The 16,681-nt window shown below is 48.9% G+C and overlaps 1 protein-coding gene across 1 annotated transcript in view; it reads left to right on the forward strand.

The window, feature by feature from the left end:
- LOC141978952 (uncharacterized) overlaps positions 1-16,681 on the forward strand; it is a 189,967-nt gene that overhangs the window by 99,628 nt on the left and 73,658 nt on the right. The gene's annotated exons all lie outside the window — the stretch shown is intronic.

The raw sequence follows: 16,681 nt of genomic DNA on the forward strand, positions 1-16,681 counted from the left end.
CAACTAGGGGTGTTTGTTTCACATTGCATGTCAGAATACAATCAATGCATTTTGTTGATACCAAAATCTGGGATCAAGATGAAACATTGTGATTTCAAGTCAATGAGAAAATCTCTGCTGAGTTCGACAGAAGGAAGGTTTTCTCATCAGGTTCTAGCACACATTCAGATTGGAAATAAGGCGTGCTTTCTGACAGGGAAGGTAATTAACCAGTGAAAATCTTACCCAGAGTCCTGGTGGATTCTCCATTCCTGGAAATTTTCAAATCAAAAGTGGATCTGTTTTTTTTAAACGGATCTGTTCTAGTTGAAAAGGAATTCTTCGGGGGAAGGTTTCGGGCCCGTGCTAGACAGGAGGTCAGACTGGGTGTTTACGAAGACCCCTTGTGGTTTTAAAATATGGGAAACAAACCCTTAAATGACAAACGCTTTATTTTGTGAACCAAAAAGAAGTGCTTCCCCTGGTTCTTTTTCTCATTTTGTAAATAGGGGCTTGGAATTTCAACTCTCAGTGAAGCTTTGCCTTTAAACTGAATTAGGTGAATTTTCCAGCTTTTGATCCTCTGAGTCTAAGGAAGAATCCCTGAAAAGCAGGTGAGGTTTCAGGTCAGAATTTCATAGGTTAATTTGATGCCATCCAAGAGTGAACACTTAGGTAGGGAACAAGTGAGAATTTGTTGATTGAGAAAAATTCCTGGTGAAAATTGGCAAAGCTGTGGATCTTTTTAAACATTCCAGTGAATTTACACATGAAGATACAAACAGAGAGAGAAAGAGAAAACCACACACTGCACAGGCCCATGCAGGCATTAACAAAAACCAGACCCACACACAAACCCACACAGCACACAGAGACATATGCACATAAGGGAAAGCCACACAAAACATACAAAGAACAAATCCACACATGAAACATACAGAAAAAGCACACAAGACGAAAGCACAAAAACCACATTCCAAAAGAATACGAAGCAAAAAACAATTTGCCGGCAAAAATCAAACACACGCACACAAAACTATGCAAGGCATCCACAGAAATCACACAGGACCCACATGCTCATCAACCCGACAGACAAAAACCACATGAAGATATCGAAAGCCAGGCAGGGTTTGAATCTCACAGCCAAGAGGGAGTGCAGGAAGGTGGTTTGGGGAGCAAAGGTTGAGGGGGAAGTCAGGGGCTCTAGAATCACAGGATGGGCAGTGCTCTGGGCTCTGCTTGATGCCTCCTCACACAGGGTGCGGGTGGAGAATGGAGCCTTGTAGATCTGTGGAATCTGCCCTGCACTCTGCAGACGAAGAGAACCTGGGTGTCTTCTGAGCCGGAATTGTATTTTCCGCCGGGCAAGATGAATGGCAGAAGCCATTACTTAAAGAAAGCTGATGCTTGAACTCACAACCTCAGCATTGCTCCTCTCTAAGTACTAGGAGCTAACCCATTGCACCGCTGGAGCCCAGATGGGGGTGAGGGGTGTATAAGCCAAAATGAATCCACGCTAAAGGCCACATGCAAGTGAGCTGGGTGGTATCCTTCTGTCTGATAGAGCTGGGACCTGCCTTCAGCTGCTGATAGGACGGTTGGTGGTTTGAAGCCACCCAGTGCTGGAACTTCTCATTGGTGAGGTTAAGGAGACTTTTAAGAAGAGGAGGAAAGTCTCTTCCATTCCTGCCGAGCTCCATTTGTCTGCTGTGGCCCTTTAGGCTCTCTGCTCCCCTGTTGGGGAGATGCAGAGACAAGCCCCCATCTTGGTGAGTCATCGAGAGGCTGTATCCAATGGAGTGTAGGGGGGAGGGGGTGGGGTAGGGCTGGATTGTGCTCAAGGGAATAAGGTTGTGTGTGACAATGGGAAGGTTTACACTACATCAGGGATGGATGCTCTGAGATCGATCCACCGGTGGTTGATTTAGCGGGTCTAGTAAAGACCCTGCAGATTGCTCTCCAATGGACCCCTGTTCTCTACCCCCAATAACAAGAGTAAGGTGTAGGCCCCACTGGAACTCAACCTAAGGTACGTCTACTCCAGCTACGTGAATAATGGAGCTGGAGTTGAGTAGCACAGGTAAGCCCCCGAACATCGTGGTGCCGGTGACTGACTCGGATGCATCGCATGGGAAAGGTGAGTGGCAGCCTGTAAGCCCCCCTCCCCAACAGTCCGCACAGCTGCTTGGAGGGGGTCTCGCGAACTCTCGTGATGGCAGTTGTGGGTTCTGGCAAGACAGGGTAAAGGATTTTTTGGATAAATGGATAAGGAAGAACCAGGGCCCATACCAGGTGCAGGGGTCACCCTGGGATAAGATGAAAAAGGAAATGGAGGAAGTGTTCAGGGACCCAGAGGAATGGGGGGTGGCTGAGGAGCCCACCCTCCTTGGTGTATGGGTAGTGGAAGAAGGTCCCTGCCCATGGGGACTGAATGCCTTCCAGGGAAAGGAGACACTTCAGTCCGCTTGTGAGAGGTTCGAAGTGAGGGTAGCATTACAGGAAGCTGCCTGGAATCTTTCAAGTTTGGTGCTGCTTCAGCAAGGGCTGCTGAAGGGTTGTAAATTAGTTAGGGGTGGTGAAAGATGATTTGGCACAACATGGTTTGAAGTCAAAAGCAGAGTTAACAGATGACCTTTCGAGACAGGACAGAAGTGACTTTGTCTGTACAAAGTGCAAGCTGATCTCCATATTGGAAGAGAAGGTTCAAGGTCTGGAGCAACAGGTATCGACCCTGCGTTGCATAAGAGAAACTGAAGATTTCCTGGACAGACGTCACGATATGCTTCTACGGGCACAAGGTTCTGAAGATTCAGAGCAGACTGCACATTGGGGACAGGAGGACGGTGAAGAAATTTGGCATCATGTGACTTCCAGAAGAAAAAAAGGGAACGTCCATGTACCAGCAACGCCGGTATAGGTAAGTAACCGTTTTCATGTTCTCTCCACAGGTACTAATGCGGAGAGTGGACCAGATGATACGTCTGAGGGAAGGGAGCAGAAGGAGACTCCGCCAATTGGAAGGCATGAGATGCACTGCCCTAGGGTTGGGGGTTCCACGACCACCGCTCCCAAGAGAAGGAGGCGGGTGGTGGTGGTCGGGGACTCTCTCCTCAGGGGGACTGAGTCATCTATCTGCCATCCCAACCGGGAAAACCGAGAAGTCTGCTGCTTGCCAGGAGCTAAGATTCACGATGTGATGGAGAGACTGCTGAGACTCATCAAGCCCTCGGATTGCTACCCCTTCCTGCTTCTCCACGTGGGCACCAATGATACTGCCAAGAATGACCTTGAGCGGATCACTGCAGACTACGTGGCTCTGGGAAGAAGGATAAAGGAGTTTGAGGTGCAAGTGGTGTTCTCGTCCATCCTCCCCGTGGAAGGAAAAGGACAGGGTAGAGACCGTCGAATGGTGGAAGTCAACAAATGGCTACGCAGGTGTCGGAGAGAAGGCTTTGGATTCTTTCACCATGGGATAGTGCTCGGGCCTGTACGAATGAAATCAAAAAGGCTAAATCACACCTCGAGTTGTAGCTAGCGAGAGATATTAAGAGTAACAAGAAGGGTTTCTTCTGGTATGTTGGCAACAAGAAGAAAGCCAAGGAAAGTGTGGGCCCCTTACTGAATGAGGGAGGCAACCTAGTGACAGAGGATGTGGAAAAAGCTAATGTACTCAATGCTTTTTTTGCCTCTGTCTTCACGAGGTCAGCTCCCAGACCACTGCATTGGGCAGCACAACATGGGGAGGAGGTGGCCAGCCCTCTGTGGAGAAAGAAGTGGTTCGGGACTATTTAGAAAAGCTGGATGTGCACAAGTCCATGGGGCCGGACGTGTTGCATCCGAGAGTGCTAAAGGAATTGGCGGATGTGATTGCAGAGCCATTGGCCATTATCTTTGAAAACTCGTGGCGATCGGGGGAAGTCCTGGACGACTGGAAAAAGGCTAATGTAGTGCCAATCTTTAAAAAAGGGAAGAAGGAGGATCCTGGGAACTACAGGCCAGTCAGCCTCACCTCAGTCCCCAGAAAAATCATGGAGCAGGTCCTCAAGGAATCAATTCTGAAGCACTTAGAGGAGAGGAAAGTGATCAGGAACAGTCAGCATGGATTCACCAAGGGAAAGTCATGCCTGACTAATCTAATTGCCTTCTATGATGACATCACTGGTTCTGTGGATGAAGGGAAAGCAGTAGATGTGTTATTTCTGACTTTAGCAAAGCTTTTGACACGGTCTCCCACAGTATTCTTGTCAGCAAGTGAAAGAAGTATGAGCTGGATGGATGCACTAGAAGGTGGGTAGAAAGTTGGCTAGATTGTCGGGCTCAATGGGTAGTGATCAATGGCTCCAAGTCTAGTTGGCAGTCGGTATCTAGCGGAGTGCCCCAGGGGTCGGTCCTGGGGCTGGTTTTGTTCAATATCTTCATAAATGATCTGGAGGATGGTGTGGATTGCACCCTCAGCAAGTTTGCGGATGACACTAAACTGGGAGGAGAGGTAGATACGCTGGAGGGTAGGGATAGGATACAGAGGGACCTAGACAAATTGGAGGATTGGGCCAAAAGAAATCTGATGAGGTTCAACAAGGACGAGTGCAGAGTCCTGCACTTAGGACGGAAGAATCCAACGTACCGCTACAGACTAGGGACTCAATGGCTAGGCAGCAGTTCTGCAGAGAAGGACCTAGGGGTGACAGTGGACGAGAAGCTGGATATGAGTCAACAGTGTGCCCTTGTTGCCAAGAAAGCCAATGGCATTTTGGGATGTATAAGTAGGGGCATAGCCAGCAGATCGAGGGACGTGATCGTTCCCCTCTATTCGACATTGGTGAGGCCTCATCTGGAGTACTGTGTCCAGTTTTGGGCCCCACACTACAAGAAGGATGTGGATAAATTGGAGAGAGTCCAGCGAAGGGCAACAAAAATGATTAGGGGTCTGGAACACATGACTTATGAGGAGAGGCTGAGGGAACTGGGATAGTTTAGTCTACGGAAGAGAAGAACGAGGGGGGATTTGATAGCTGCTTTTAACTACCTGAAAGGTGGATCCAAAGAGGATGGATCTAGACTATTCTCAGTGATAGCAGATGACAGGACAAGGAGTAATGGTCAAGTTGCAGTGGGGGAGAATTAGGTTGGATATTAGGAAAAACTTTTTCACTAGGAGGGTGGTGAAACACTGGAATGCGTTACCTAGGGAGGTGGTGGAATCCCCTTCCTTAGAAGTTTTTAAGGTCAGGCTTGACAAAGCCCTGGCTGGGATGATTGAGTTGGGACTGGTCCTGCTCTGGGCAGGGGGTTGGACTAGACACCTCCTGAGGTCCCTTCCGACCCCGATATCCTAGGGTTCTACGATCATTTGGTCAACAACATGCAGCAAAGCACCCAGCTAAGTTGCAGGAATGCTCTACAAGCCACTCCTCAATTGTCCAGAGACACCAGCGTATCTCCCCAGCCCTCAGCCTTGCACCTCAGAAATGTACCATCTCACACGGCTCACGGCCTGCTCTTGAAAAGTGTAAGCTCATTAATGAGTTCGCCACTTCATCAAAAATAAACTGGACACGCACCAGCCTTTGTCATGTGAGCAACTTTCCCAAGCACTTTGGACAAACTCAGGAGTAAGTATCAAATATTAAAATAAGTTTATTAACTACAGAAAGTTAGATTTTAACTCAGTATAAGTGTTGGTCACAGAGGTCAAAAGTGGTTACGTAACAAATGGAAATAGACTCTCAGTCTGAACTCTAATTTGAATATACTAAGCAAGAATTGGATCAAACAGCTTTTCTCACTCACTGGTTGCTCCAGGCAATGTTGAGTTCTTAAAACACAGACTGAATTCCCTCTCAGCCTGGGACCAATCTCCGCAGTTCAAATTCTGAGTCTTCCAGACAATCTTCCGGGTGTTGAGATTGGGGAAGAGACAGGCCACGTGGGGGTGTCTTTGACTCTCATTTATATTTTTTCTCCAGGTGCTAGGTAGATTCTTGCTGTGATGCTGGGGTTAGTTAGCCCCCAATATGGAGCAGCCGTTTGCCTCCTGCACCTTGTGGTAGGCGGGCCATACCTCCTTCACTTTGACCCTGCACTGCAGTGTGTCCCTGTCATGGCCCCTTTCTATCATGCATCATGAAATCTGTGTGTGCACCTCGGGAGTTGCACCGCAGAAAGCTGCTTTCCTGTGCAGAAATTTGCCAGTGTAGACAAGGCCGTAGAGGGCTTATATAAGAACCCAACACGGGTCATAGACTGGGTCAGACCAATGGTCCATCAAGCCCAGTGTGCTACTTGAGAGTGACCAGTGCTAGATGCACTGGAGGGAATGAACAGAACAGGCTTGTTGACCTGCCAGGTGAGGGTCTTTCACCTTTATATTTAACTTCATTGTTGTCAATTCCTACTTATCCTATATCTTACCACCCCTCCCCTGAGGTCTCTGGGCAAATCAGGTGTGAACCACTCCTTTGACACAGACGTGTCCCAATCCAGCTGAATTGAGGCAGACTTTGGGCCAATCTCAGTTTGGAAAAGACCTGCTTCGCCCAGCACGTTTCTCAAAGTATCCGTTGCTGTGAACCGCATGTCGTGTGGATGTGCGAACCCCAAAGATAGCAAACATGAAAAAAACACAAAGCCGGTTCTGAGGTTTCCAGAGCCAGGCCTGAGGGTTAAAGAGCTGTGCTCAAAAGGAGAAGGGGCCTCAGCACCTATAAAAATAACTGGTTGCAAAAACAAAACAAAAATTACATGAAAAAAACCAACCAAACAACAACCACCCAGAAAAGCTCCCATCACACGCCCATCACCATTGTAGATCTTGACATCTCCTGCCTAAGGTGACATCTTTGCTTTGCGAACAAGAGCCCTGGGGAACTCTCTGGCTGTTCCCCTCTCACTGGGGAAAAGGTTCCACATCTTGTCTCAAGTAATTTTCCTCCCAACAGAAGATTTATTTTCAAATTTATCCAAATAAATTCCATTTGAAATAGAAATCATTCCAGGCTATACTGGGTCTCTATTCTCTTACACGCTATTTCTCTCACATGTTCCCCCACTCTCATTCCTTTGGAGGCAGGTTTTAATTGCAGGATTAGCCACCATTTCCTATGTAGTAGGAGGGGGCTAGAAGAAAACCTAAATTATACTGTAACACTGAAAGTGATCACAGAATCAGCCTCTTACGTTACACTAATAAACTTCATGTGTAATTTTCTTGTTGCTGGTAACAATTTATTCAAAGATTACAAACTATAAACCTTTAGGGCAGTTTTCTCTTAATTCCCATTTTCACCCAGTGAGCTCTGTGTGAAGTCACATTCTACCGTAACCTAGGAGCCTTCCATTTCTGAGGCTTCATTTCTCCCTGGGTCTTCTCCCAGAAGTGTGGGTGGAAGGGGTCTCACGCTACGTGGGAAGGCTGCATCGTGAGAAAAACCACCTGTGCTCTACTTTCACACTTTCTAATCTTTCAGAGTAGCAGGAGGCGGAGAAGTGAGACAAAGGCATTAGACTCAAGAGCAAAACTAAGAGACCAAACCACAGACTCTGGACTCAGCATTCATGTATCCTGCAGTCTGAACTTGGAATCTGTTACATTCCCTCATTGGCTACCATCATTTAACCAACACGGAAGTGCTTCTTGTCCAGCAAGGCAGCCACTTTGGGACCCATAGGCATGGGATGTCTCTGAAGGAATCAGCTGTTTGTCTCTGTGCTTCAGGAAACTTTGGATCCAAATGGTAAAAGACAGTTGTTCCCAGTTTCATCACGGCATCCTGTAGAAGTGTGAGCAATGCCACTTCACTAGGGAGCAGCGTTCTAAAAACAGTTTACCCCGGCCACAGGTCACCAGACCGTCCATCTCTGGGGTGAAAATCAACCACTCGTACCTGTCATTTCTACCTGAGTTCTTGTCAAATCTTTGACCTGAGTTGTAGCAATTTTACACTTCTCTGGTGTAGAATTCTTCACCAACCACACAACATACCAGCAGCGATACTGAGGTATAACTCCCCCAAATATGCCCTTTTGTTTCTTTAATCTGGTGGCACAGATTTAAATAAGGGACTAAATTCAGGTGCGGCTTAGAATCCCTGTAAGACACCAAATGTCAGGTATCTACTCAAAATGGGTGTCTTTCTGCAGCTCCATCACATTCCTCATGGATTTCATTTCCTACACATTTACAGCATCTCCCAGGAGTGAGCTGAACAGAAATGTCACTTCCATTTTTCCCATCTCTACCTAGATAGGGATTGCATTTCCCAAATAGGCAACATGCACCTGATTAGGAAGGGGAGATCTTCAGGAGCAACCTCCTGCAGGGCATGGGCCACAACTGCTTTGGGAGGCAAATGAATGGGTGTTTTGCTTAGTTCCAAATCATTTACTAGGGAATCCTCTTCCCAGCCCCTTCGGGAAATATTGACCTTACCAATTGAACAACAGGGGGATTGGGATGGCGACGGAGAATCCCTCTGATTTACCCGATGTTCTTCTGTTGTTACAGAGGGGAAAAGACATTTTTCTCTATCCCTTCCCTGTTCCTGCTCTTTGCTATACTTCAATATATTTTAAGGGAGGAAAACGGTAGTAAAAATATCTGCCTTCAGGAAAACCTGAAGCAACATTGCTCTGATGAACTGTGACAACTGGGAATGAAACAATATGTTCCTGGTGGGGGAACTTGATGACTAACAATTGTTTTTAAATGGGGGAACAGTATAACTGTGATGGTCAGGGTTTGTTTAGACTAGGAAAAGTGACGGAGTTTAGGTCAGGTCAAGGGGAAAGCTAATGCCAACCACTGCACCTCGGCTGCATCTGCACGACAACTGTAGTTGTCTTTTAACACGAAGATCACTAACTTGAGCAGCCGACGCCATGTGCAGTCCTAGTGGATGTACGGCACGGGTAGTTTTTGCCTCAGTGTAGCTTGTTGGGAACAAACCTCTCTCCCCCACCTGGAGCTGATGAACATTCCTGACTGGAGGGACACACGCTCCTTCGACTCAAAAGGAAAGGAGTTGATAGAAAAGATCACAGGACTGACCCCAAAGAAGGGTGAGCTGCAAAAGGCAGAAGCAGGCAACTCATCTGCGGGAGCTGAGTAACCACGGTGAAGATGGAGCTCAGATCACTGAGTGGGAATTAGCAAATGTGATTTAAAAAAAAAACAAACCACCTTTGGCCAGCCCTAGTCAAGGCATTTGTTACAGATCACTCCCATGTGGATTTTCTGATGTCTAATAAGGGTTGAGCTCTGCTTGAAGCTTTTCCCACACTCAGAGCATGTGTAGGGCGTCTCTCCTGTGTGGATTCGCTGATGTGTCATAAGGGCTGAGCTTTGATTGAAGTGTTTCCCACACTCACGGCATCCATAAGGTTTCTCACCCGTATGGATTCTTCGATGTATGATAAGGTATGAGCTCCGATTGAAGCGTTTCCCACACTCAGAGCATCCATAAGGTTTCTCACCCGTGGGATTCTTCTATGTGTGCTCAGTACAGAGCTCTGATTAAAGCTTTTCCCACACTCAGAGCATGTGTAGGGCCTCTCTCCTGTGTGGATTCGCTGATGTGTGATGAGGGCTGAACTATCAATGAAGTGTTTCCCACACTCAGGGCATCCATAAGGTTTCTCACCCTTGTGGATTCGCTGATGCGCAGTAAGGGTTGAGCTCTGATTGAAGCTTTTCCCGCACTCAGAGCATGTGTAGGGCCTCTCTTCTGTGTGGATTCGCTGATGTGAGAGGAGGGATGAACTGTCAATGAAGTGTTTCCCACACTCAGGGCATCCATAAGGTTTCTCACCCGTGTGGATTTTCCGATGTGTAATAAGGTGTGAGCTCTGCTTGAAGTGTTTCCCACACTCAGGGCAGCCATAAGCTTTCTCATCTATGTGGATTCTCTTATGTGCAATGAGGTGTGAGCTCCGCTTGAAGCATTTCCCACACACACTGCATGCGTAAGGTTTCTCACCCGTGTGGATTCTCTGATGTGTGAGAAGGTCAGAGCTCCCTTTGAAGCTTTTCCCACACTCAAGGCATGTGTAGCGTGTTCCTTCCAAGTTCATTCTCTCACGTGTAATAAGGTCTGACTGGCTACTGAAGTTTTCCTCTGGCCTCTGCTGACTCTCACAGCCTTTTGTTTTTTCTGGGCGTGCATAGCTCCCAGAATCATTCCCTTTGGACCTTCCTGAGAACATCCCATGTGCTTCTACTCGCTCAGCATCTTCCTGCTGGGGTTCCTCCTCGTTTTCACTCACCATCCCAACATCTGATGGGAGACAGAGAGAATCCAGACGTAAGTCTCTGCCTGCGCCAGAGAGAAAGGAAATCTCAGAGAGAAGAATGGAAAAAGGGATGAAGAAACCAAAATGCGTACAGGACAGATCAAACCTCTCAGGAGCTGATTTTCCCTTAAACCTTCCCCAGAGGAGAGAAAGGAAGGGATCAGTTCTGGGTCCGTATCTCAGAAGAAATCTCAGGGGACAGCGAGATTGGGGAGGGACCTGCTGCCAGTTGTCAGTCAGGATAGGTGGGAAGCCATGAGTGACCTCTGCCTAATGATTCCACATCTGCAGGGAACAATCCTCAACTTGGAGAGCTCACAAGGTCTTTGTAGGGCATCCCAAATGTTTCCTGTATTCACCGACAGTTTTGGGGTTGGTTTAACCAATGCCTCACCTGAGAAGGCAGCTCTCGGGAGCACTTTTTTCTCAAAGCCATGAAGGTCTGGGACCCACGGCTCCACCCCTCGTTCCAGCTGCGAGATGACGTCAGTTCTGGAAACTGGAAACCCTGCTCAAGGCAAAGAAACCAAGGGAGGTCAGTGGAATTTGTGGGATACTTGTCACAAAGAATATTCCATGCTTTTAAGCCCAGCTCACTTTTAAGTAGTAACATCCCAAGGCCGGCTTCCTTGGCTCAAAGTGTCAGGAGATGATTATTATAAATCATATTCATTACTTTAGTGCCTAAGGGCCAACTAACAGTGGGTCCTCATTTTGCTAGGCACAGTACAAACCGAGAAGAGTTGATGGCCCGTGCCCTGAAGAAGTTTCAATCTAAATAGACAAGGCAGACACAGAATGGGGGAAGGGGTAGAACCCACCAGCAGAGTGAACTCCGTGAAGGCAGAGCGACAGATCTGATCAACACAGGCCTATATCTTGAGACTATCGGATTTAATGTTACGACTAGGGCCAGTGTTTTCTAGAAATTGTCGCTAGGACTGCATTTTTTCCCGAAATTACTCTTCGTTTCTGGAATCACCGTTAATAACTGGAATTGCTGATCAGAGGGTGGGTGGGGCATGCAGGGTCACAACCCCCCAGATTTCTCCCTGGAGACACCCGACTCCTCCCCAGGGCACAGGCTGGCTGCGGTCGAGACTTGCTGCCAATTTCTTCCCTCCTCATACAAGTCTGGGATCAGCAGTGGGACGCCAGGCTCTCTCATCATGCTGCAGAGAGGACGGCACTCACACCTGATCGCGGCCGTGTCCACAGCATCTCTCCCCTGCTCATCTCCCCAGCACACAGCTGGTTCATGCCCCGTCTCTCCAGCACACAGCTGGCTCTAGGCTCTCAATGCCCAGTGTCTGGGCCCCACCTCCCCCACACAGATGGCTCCTGTCCCTCCCCCCAAGGCACTTTCAGGCTTTAAAGGATTAGATATTGCTCACGTTTGTCAATTACCCTCTTTTCATTGCCTGCAGACTCTTGCCCTAATTAGGACTGTTATCTGTATATCTAAGCCAGCCCTTGAAAGCATGAATTCTTCACAGACTATGATGCCGAGATGCGCCAGATGATACCAGGAAGGGCTGCGGGATGGGTTTCCTGTGCAATCTGGTATCACTACGGGGTGATGAATGCCAGATCTCAAGGCTGGTTTTGCAGAGCTCCACCTTTTGAAGCTTTACCCAACGCAGAAAGGGGTAGTGACAGATTTCCCCTCATTCAGGAGACTGAAGACAACAGATTTTTGGGGGATAAACAGCTGAGTTTGAGCTGACTGAGGGGGGTCTTTCTGGGCTACAAACTCACAGGACCTGATAACCACCAAGAGTTAACCCTTTAAGAAAGGTTTTAATACACTTTGGAACCGATCAGGGATTCTCATGAGGACCGCTGAAGGAATGAAGGTAAATACGCATGTGGATGCTCTTCTTGTTTTATGAGAAAGGGAACAGGAAGGGCAGGGATATCACTGAATGCAGGATCTCAGCAGTACTAGATGTCAGGATAGCACCATACTGCAGCCCACTGGAAAACATAATCCCAACTACACATATAAAATGATGGGGTCTAAATGAGCTGTTTCCACTCAACAGAGGGATCTTGGAGTCACTGTGCACAGTTCTCTGAAAACATCAACTCAGTGTGCCACGGCAGTCAAAAAGCAAAGAGAACGTTGGGAATCATTCTGAAATGGATAGATAATAAGACAGAAAATATCATATCGCCTCTATATAAAGCCATGGTACACCCACATCTCGAATACAGCATGCAGATGTGGTTGCCCCATCTCAAAAAAAGATATCTTGGAATTGGAAAAGGTTCAGAAAAGGGCAACCCAAATGATTACAGGTATGAAACTCTTCTGTATGGGGAAAGATGAAAAAGACTGGGACTTTTCAGCTTGGAAAAGAGGCAAAGGGGGGATATGAGAGAGGTCGATAAAATCAAGACTGCTGTGGAGAAAGTAGATAAGGAAGTGTTACTTACTCCTTCTCATAACCCAAGGACTAGGAATCACCCAATGAAATTATTAGGCAGCAGGTTTAAAAGAAACAAAAGGAAGTATTTCTTCACACAACGCACAGTCAACCTGGGGAACTCCTTGCCAGAGGACGTTGTGAAGGCCAAGATTATAATAGGGTTACAAAAAAAAAAAAAAAAAACCACCATGAGAAATCTATCGAGGACAGGTCCGTGAATGGTTATGAGCCAGGATGGGCAGGGATGGTGTCCCTAACTTCTGTTTGTCGTAAGCTGTGAATGGGTGACAGGAGAGGAATCACTTCATGATTCTCTGTTCTGTTCATTCCCTCTGGGACACCTGGCACTGGTCACTGTCGGAAGACAGGACACTGGGCTAGATGCACCTTTGGTCTGTCCCAGTGTGGCCGTTTTTAAATACTAGGGAACCTAGTGAGTCCAGTGCAATGGGAGGGAGTAGGAAAATCCCTGGGTGTGGAGAACACTGGGAAATTAGAAACTAGCATTCAGAAGCAACAGACTCTAAAAAGTCTAGAAAAGCAGAATGTGAAAAATAAGAATTAGAATCGGGGTCATGTGACTTCAGGAATGAGGGACTCAAAAAACCAAGTCTGCAGAGAAGAGAGATTGTGGCTATTGCACATGGGGATGGGGGGAGCAACTCTCCAGGTCTCAAGGATTTTCACCAGCAACCTAGGCCATTTTCCCATGCACGGGGGCAATCCGGAGCGGTGAGGAGTTGTGTCATCTGTAGTCCTGGGTGAGTTTCAATGTTCTGATGCTGGAGCTCCCTTGTCTAGATTCCCCCAGCCAGCATTCAAGGACGCCCCGAGTGTCTGTGTGATCAGTAACCCTGGACCAGCAGCCCTGACTCCAGCAGCCTGCTTCTTACACCCCAAGCACATTCTGGTCTGGGTGGAGAAGACTCAGGGTTTGAGAGAAGGCCAGGGGTCGGAAGCTTCTGTTCGTTATGCTGGACCTAACCCCCCCAGTTTTACTTGTGCAAACAGGAGATATTGGACACTGTGCGGTACTGCCCCTGTGCTCTGTCCCCACAGTGTTCTGCAGCCGGGGAGGGTCTCTGGTCGTGTGTGTGTCACTGGCATGCTGGGGTGATGCTGGAACAGGACAGAGCAGAGGTGGCATTTCAGGGGTGGGGTGAACCTCATCTCTTCATTTCCCCCTCCAAGAACCAAGGGGACGGGAACCCTTACCCAGCGAGGTCACAGTCTCATAGGTCTCCTGCATGACGTCTCTGTAGAGGGCTCTCTGAGCGGGGTCCAGCAGAGCCCCCTCTTCCCTGGTGAAATACACAGCCACCTCCTCGAAGGTCACCGGCCCCTGAAAGAGCAAGAGCCCCACACTCAGGATCTGCTGCCCCACTCACAGCCCCACTATTCGTGGGGGAGAGGAGCCAATCAAACGGAAACTCTGGGTGGATCGCAGTCAACAGAGGCCCACCCACACCCCGCTCAGAGCACCCAGGAAACACCAGGGTGAGGGACGAAGAGAGAGCCCCTCCTCTCTCCCAGCAGATCCATCACACACCTACTAGCCACAGACTGATCCAGGAGATGCTGCCCCGAGCAAGGTCTAGGGAGAGATCTCTTGTCGGAAGCCCAACACCCTCCTCCTTGTCAGGAGCTGGATATGAGGCAGGGGAATCTCCCCTAAGCCTGACTGGTGGCTGCCCCCTTCATATTTCAAGGCACCCGCTGGTTCGCTGGCTCAGGCTCCAGCACTAGGAGTCTGGGCCTTTTTCCCAGCCCCATGTAGCTCGGTTATTTTCTGTTCACCAAATTGGAGCATTTCCACCTCCCAACCTCATGGGTCTCTTCCTCAAATCTAGGCCACTTATTAAACAACTCCCAGCAGGTCTGCCACCCCCTGGCCTCCTCCCTTTCTCCACCCTGTGCATTTCCTGCCCCGCTCCAACCTCCAAACCAGACGGTGCAAACCTTCCCCTCTCCGGCGTATTTGCTGTCCCTCACCCTCCTGCAGGAACAAATCAGAACCCCCCCAGTAATCCCTACCTGAGCTGGCTCCTCTGCACCCATGTCGCTCCCCTGTCCCATGGAGGACGGGATGAACCGGAACGAAACGTGAGCGTCGTTCTGCAGCCTGGCCGGGCGAGAAGGGCCGTTGTGGAGGTTTAGGAACGGGCATTAGTTCATTTCACATCACGCTTCCCCCAGGCTCTTTCCCTGCAGAGCGAGATCCTAGATTCTGCCGTGCTGAGAAAATGCTCAGTCTCTTTATTACAGCAGAGACCTGGCCCCTCCTGCCAGGATAAGCCCACAGACACATTTTTTAAAAACTCTTTTATCCCACGGACGCTTTCAGTCTCTCTGTCTCCTTTTCCCTGTGCCCTCTCCATGCCTGTCTGCTAGGAAACTCTCATTCCTGGGTTGTTTGCTCCCCCATGGCTGGATTTGCTCCTGCAAATGGGAGGAGAAATGGGGTGGGGGGCTGTTTGTGTAGAGTCATTTTATAGTCCCTCACTGCCTGCCTGGGATTTCCCCATTGACTGCCTAGCACCCCCACCTGCCCTCCACCACGATCTGCCACGCCATTTGCCTGGGACCCCCTCCTCCTCCCAGCAGGACCCCCTGACGCTTTACAGGAGGACCCCTCGCTCTGCGCCAGGGACCGCCCCACCACAGCTCTGTGCACTGGGCATGGCAATGGTCCCAAGAGCCAGCTGGGCAATCCCAGACAGAGCCCCTGGCACAGCACCAGGCAGCATCTAACCCCCTGCCCCACCTCCCCAAGACACCCCCCACCCCCACTGGTCTGCAGCCAACAGGCCCCCAGTGATACCCACCTCCAGGACCCAGAGCCTTAGGGCTGGGCACATCAGAACTACCCCCCGAAACCCCAAACCCTCCAGAACCCACCAACCTGACTAGGGTCCCCCCTGCCCAGCCACCCAGAGGCCTCCCCCTACTACAATGCCCCTTCAGTTCCCGCTGCAATCTCCCCACACAGACATCCCCCACCCCCAGCAACAGTGTTCCCTCGCAGTGTCTGACAAGTGGATAGAAAGTTATCACCACCCCTTGCTAGCCAGTCACACAGGCAGGGGGAGCTCGCGGGGACGCTTCTTTAATAGCAGAAGGGAAGGCACAGAGGGGCCAAAATAAGTAAGAAAGTTCCATACTCTGTCACTAGCAAATAATGGCCACCATGGATCCACCCCACAGGTGGCTACATCTTTGCACTGCGGGAAGCCACCCCTCACGGAGACCCTTTGTTATGGGGTTTGGGATACTTCTGGACCCACGCTGCACTCAGAGGGACCTCCCCATCCCATGCCAGCTGGAGAAAAGAAAAGGGTCCAGCCAACTCTCCTGTCACCAGCTGGGAACCACCGATCCCCCAAACAGGGGGAGGCCTCTGGCTTTAATGGGTATTGAGTATATGGCTAGTCTCTTTTATCAGCAAACATTTTTAACAGAGATAAAGGAGGGAACAAATGATTCTCAAAGGAGAGGGAAAGACGATCATTGTTGCAGGGGGGTTAATTTCCCAACCAGGATGGAGAAGGACTCAGGGCGACAGGTTCCCCCCAAGGAAGGAGAAGTTGCTGGGATTTAGAGACATGGGGAACAGCCCCAAACCCGAGAGGATTTTTAATTGACATTTGATAATGACATAGTAGGAGGGAAACCTGAGATTGAGATCAGTGTTCAAAATGAAAGAGAAAGGGTGGAAATCTGAGGGATTTTGGATCCATTTATGCAAATTATAGAGAGGAAAGTGGAAAATGAGAGGGATTTTATAGCAGTCGTTGATAGGAGGTAAAAGCTGAGTGTATTTCCCACCACTATTTGGTCAATGAATAGAGCGGAAATGGGCAACATTGGCAAACGTTTTAGATCCATATTCAGGAATCTGAGAAAAGGTGTAAATCTGAGAGTTTCTTCGTAATTTATAATCACAGAAACAGGGAAAGCTCTCAGGGGCATATTCAATTAGAAGT

This window comes from Natator depressus, chromosome 28 (genome assembly GCF_965152275.1).
Source record: "Natator depressus isolate rNatDep1 chromosome 28, rNatDep2.hap1, whole genome shotgun sequence".
NCBI classification, from domain to species: Eukaryota; Metazoa; Chordata; order Testudines; family Cheloniidae; genus Natator; species Natator depressus.